Source organism: Oncorhynchus kisutch, unplaced genomic scaffold (assembly GCF_002021735.2).
Source record: "Oncorhynchus kisutch isolate 150728-3 unplaced genomic scaffold, Okis_V2 scaffold2718, whole genome shotgun sequence".
Lineage (NCBI taxonomy): Eukaryota > Metazoa > Chordata > Actinopteri > Salmoniformes > Salmonidae > Oncorhynchus > Oncorhynchus kisutch.
Window position 1 is genome coordinate 18,537 of NW_022264663.1, and position 4,747 is coordinate 23,283.

Consider the following 4,747-nt stretch of genomic DNA (forward strand, 5'->3'; position numbering starts at 1 on the left):
TGGATTGTGAGTTCTAGTCTTTTCTGAAGTGGCTGAGAGCAGAGTGGCGCAGCGGAAGCGTGCTGGGCCCATAACCCAGAGGTCGATGGATCGAAACCATCCTCTGCTAACCAGATTTTTTTTTTTATGAAACGCAAGCAGAAATTAGAAAGCTAAATTTCATTTGCGTCTCTCAGTGCTATCCAGTACACATTGTTTTTACTGCTTCTATCAGTTCGTACTGTTTGCAGAAGGTAAACAGTGCCCCAGTGGCCTAAGACACTGGCCTCCTAAGCCATGGATTGTGGTTCTAGTCTTTTCTGGGTGGCTGAAGCAGAGTGGCGCAGCGGAAGCGTGCTGGGCCCATAACCCAGAGGTCGATGGATCGAAACCATCCTCTGCTAACCAGATTTTTTTTTTTATGAAACGCAAGCAGAAATTAGAAAGCTAAATTGAATTTGCGTCTCTCAGTGCTATCCAGTACACATTATTTTTACTGCTTCTATCAGTTCGTACTGTTTGCAGAAGGTAACAGTGCCCCAGTGGCCTAAGACACTGGCCTCCTAAGCCATGGATTGTGAGTTCTAGTCTTTTCTGAAGTGGCTGAGAGCAGAGTGGCGCAGCGGAAGCGTGCTGGGCCCATAACCCAGAGGTCGATGGATCGAAACCATCCTCTGCTAAACAGTTTCTTTTTAGATTTTAAGTGCGAACAAAAAAAACAAAAAAATTGTCGTTTCATGGCATGTCTCATTGCCATTATACATTTGTTTTTACCTCTTCCAACAGTTTGTATAGGTCATACTGTTTACACAGTACCCCAGTGGCCTAAGACACTGGCCTCCTAAGCCATGGATTGTGAGTTCTAGTCTTTTCTGAAGTGGCTGAGAGCAGAGTGGCGCAGCGGAAGCGTGCTGGGCCCATAACCCAGAGGTCGATGGATCGAAACCATCCTCTGCTAACCAGATTTTTTTTTTATGAAACGCAAGCAGAAATTAGAAAGCTAAATTGAATTTGCGTCTCTCAGTGCTATCCAGTACACATTATTTTTACTGCTTCTATCAGTTCGTACTGTTTGCAGAAGGTAAACAGTGCCCCAGTGGCCTAAGACACTGGCCTCCTAAGCCATGGATTGTGAGTTCTAGTCTTTTCTGAAGTGGCTGAGAGCAGAGTGGCGCAGCGGAAGCGTGCTGGGCCCATAACCCAGAGGTCGATGGATCGAAACCATCCTCTGCTAAACATTTCTTTTTAGATTTTAGTGCGAACAAAAAAAACTAAAAAAATTGTCGTTTCATGGCATGTCTCATTGCCATTATACATTTGTTTTTACCTCTTCCAACAGTTTGTATAGGTCATACTGTTTACACAGTACCCCAGTGGCCTAAGACACTGGCCTCCTAAGCCATGGATTGTGAGTTCTAGTCTTTTCTGAAGTGGCTGAGAGCAGAGTGGCGCAGCGGAAGCGTGCTGGGCCCATAACCCAGAGGTCGATGGATCGAAACCATCCTCTGCTAAACAGTTTCTTTTTAGATTTTAAGTGCGAACAAAAAAACAAAAAAATTGTCGTTTCATGGCATGTCTCATTGCCATTATACATTTGTTTTTACCTCTTCCAACAGTTTGTATAGGTCATACTGTTTACACAGTACCCCAGTGGCCTAAGACACTGGCCTCCTAAGCCATGGATTGTGAGTTCTAGTCTTTTCTGAAGTGGCTGAGAGCAGAGTGGCGCAGCGGAAGCGTGCTGGGCCCATAACCCAGAGGTCGATGGATCGAAACCATCCTCTGCTAACCAGATTTTTTTTAATGAAACGCAAGCAGAAATTAGAAAGCTAAATTGAATTTGCGTCTCTCAGTGCTATCCAGTACACATTATTTTACTGCTTCTATCAGTTCGTACTGTTTGCAGAAGGTAAACAGTGCCCCAGTGGCCTAAGACACTGGCCTCCTAAGCCATGGATTGTGAGTTCTAGTCTTTTCTGAAGTGGCTGAGAGCAGAGTGGCGCAGCGGAAGCGTGCTGGGCCCATAACCCAGAGGTCGATGGATCGAAACCATCCTCTGCTAAACAGTTTTTTTTAGATTTTAAGTGCGAACAAAAAAAACTAAAAAATTGTCGTTTCATGGCATGTCTCATTGCCATTATACATTTGTTTTTACCTCTTCCAACAGTTTGTATAGGTCATACTGTTTACACAGTACCCCAGTGGCCTAAGACACTGGCCTCCTAAGCCATGGATTGTGAGTTCTAGTCTTTTCTGAAGTGGCTGAGAGCAGAGTGGCGCAGCGGAAGCGTGCTGGGCCCATAACCCAGAGGTCGATGGATCGAAACCATCCTCTGCTAACCAGATTTTTTTTTTATGAAACGCAAGCAGAAATTAGAAAGCTAAATTGAATTTGCGTCTCTCAGTGCTATCCAGTACACATTGTTTTTACTGCTTCTATCAGTTCGTACTGTTTGCAGAAGGTAAACAGTGCCCCAGTGGCCTAATGGACACTGGCCTCCTAAGCCATGGATTGTGAGTTCTAGTCTTTTCTGGGTGGCTGAGAGCAGAGTGGCGCAGCGGAAGCGTGCTGGGCCCATAACCCAGAGGTCGATGGATCGAAACCATCCTCTGCTAACCAGATTTTTTTTTTTATGAAACGCAAGCAGAAATTAGAAAGCTAAATTGAATTTGCGTCTCTCAGTGCTATCCAGTACACATTATTTTTACTGCTTCTATCAGTTCGTACTGTTTGCAGAAGGTAAACAGTGCCCCAGTGGCCTAAGACACTGGCCTCCTAAGCCATGGATTGTGAGTTCTAGTCTTTTCTGAAGTGGCTGAGAGCAGAGTGGCGCAGCGGAAGCGTGCTGGGCCCATAACCCAGAGGTCGATGGATCGAAACCATCCTCTGCTAACAGTTTCTTTTTAGATTTTAAGTGCGAACAAAAAAACAAAAAAAATTGTCGTTTCATGGCATGTCTCATTGCCATTATACATTTGTTTTTACCTCTTCCAACAGTTTGTATAGGTCATACTGTTTACACAGTACCCCAGTGGCCTAAGACACTGGCCTCCTAAGCCATGGATTGTGAGTTCTAGTCTTTTCTGAAGTGGCTGAGAGCAGAGTGGCGCAGCGGAAGCGTGCTGGGCCCATAACCCAGAGGTCGATGGATCGAAACCATCCTCTGCTAACCAGATTTTTTTTTTTATGAAACGCAAGCAGAAATTAGAAAGCTAAATTGAATTTGCGTCTCTCAGTGCTATCCAGTACACATTGTTTTTACTGCTTCTATCAGTTCGTACTGTTTGCAGAAGGTAAACAGTGCCCCAGTGGGCCTAATGGATAAGGCACTGGCCTCCTAAGCCAGGATTGTGGGTTCAAGTCCCATCTGGGGGGATGGAAGTCAGAAGTGGCGCAGCGGAAGCGTGCTGGGCCATAACCCAGAGGTCGATGGATCGAAACCAACCTTCTGCTAAACAGTTTCTTTTTAGATTTTAAGTGCGAAACAAAAAAAACAAAAAAAATTGTCGTTTCATGGCATGTCTCATGCATTATACATTTGTTTTTACCTCTTCCAACAGTTTGTATAGGTCATACTGTTTACACAGTACCCCAGTGGCCTAAGACACTGGCCTCCTAAGCCATGGATTGTGAGTTCTAGTCTTTTCTGAAGTGGCTGAGAGCAGAGTGGCGCAGCGGAAGCGTGCTGGGCCCATAACCCAGAGGTCGATGGATCGAAACCATCCTCTGCTAACCAGATTTTTTTTTTTATGAAACGCAAGCAGAAATTAGAAAGCTAAATTGAATTTGCGTCTCTCAGTGCTATCCAGTACACATTATTTTACTGCTTCTATCAGTTCGTACTGTTTGCAGAAGTAAACAGTGCCCCAGTGGCCTAAGACACTGGCCTCCTAAGCATGGATTGTGAGTTCTAGTCTTTTCTGAAGTGGCTGAGAGCAGAGTGGCGCAGCGGAAGCGTGCTGGGCCCATAACCCAGAGGTCGATGGATAGAAACCATCCTCTGCTAACCAGATTATTTAAAAAAATGAAACGCAAGCAGAAATTAGAAAGCTAAATTTCATTTGCGTCTCTCAGTGCTATCCAGTACACATTATTTTTACTGCTTCTATCAGTTCGTACTGTTTGCAGAAGGTAAACAGTGCCCCAGTGGCCTAAGACACTGGCCTCCTAAGCCATGGATTGTGAGTTCTAGTCTTTTCTGAAGTGGCTGAGAGCAGAGTGGCGCAGCGGAAGCGTGCTGGGCCCATAACCCAGAGGTCGATGGATAGAAACCATCCTCTGCAACCAGATTATTTAAAAAAATGAAACGCAAGCAGAAATTAGAAAGCTAAATTTCATTTGCGTCTCTCAGTGCTATCCAGTACACATTGTTTTTACTGCTTCTATCAGTTCGTACTGTTTGCAGAAGGTAAACAGTGCCCCAGTGGCCTAATGGATAAGGCACTGGCCTCCTAAGCCAGGGATTGTGGTTCAAGTCCCATCTGGGGTGGATGGAAGCAGAGTGGCGCAGCGGAAGCGTGCTGGGCCCATAACCCAGAGGTCGATGGATCGAAACCAACCTCTGCTAAACAGTTTCTTTTTAGATTTTAAGTGCGAACAAAAAAAACTAAAAAATTGTCGTTTCATGGCATGTCTCATTGCCATTATACATTTGTTTTTACCTCTTCCAACAGTTTGTATAGGTCATACTGTTTACACAGTACCCCAGTGGCCTAAGACACTGGCCTCCTAAGCCATGGATTGTGAGTTCTAGTCTTTTCTGAAGTG

General features: G+C 44.9%; 2 non-coding genes across 2 annotated transcripts; both read left to right on the forward strand.

Annotated features, from left to right (window-relative positions):
* The first annotated feature begins 3,282 nt into the window (after positions 1-3,282).
* On the forward strand, positions 3,283-3,355 carry trnar-ccu (transfer RNA arginine (anticodon CCU)). The gene has a single exon. It is a non-coding gene; the product is annotated as a tRNA-Arg (tRNA).
* A 1,042-nt stretch (positions 3,356-4,397) lies between these two features.
* On the forward strand, positions 4,398-4,469 carry trnar-ccu (transfer RNA arginine (anticodon CCU)). Its single transcript has one exon. It is a non-coding gene; the product is annotated as a tRNA-Arg (tRNA).
* The last annotated feature ends 278 nt before the right edge of the window (positions 4,470-4,747 follow it).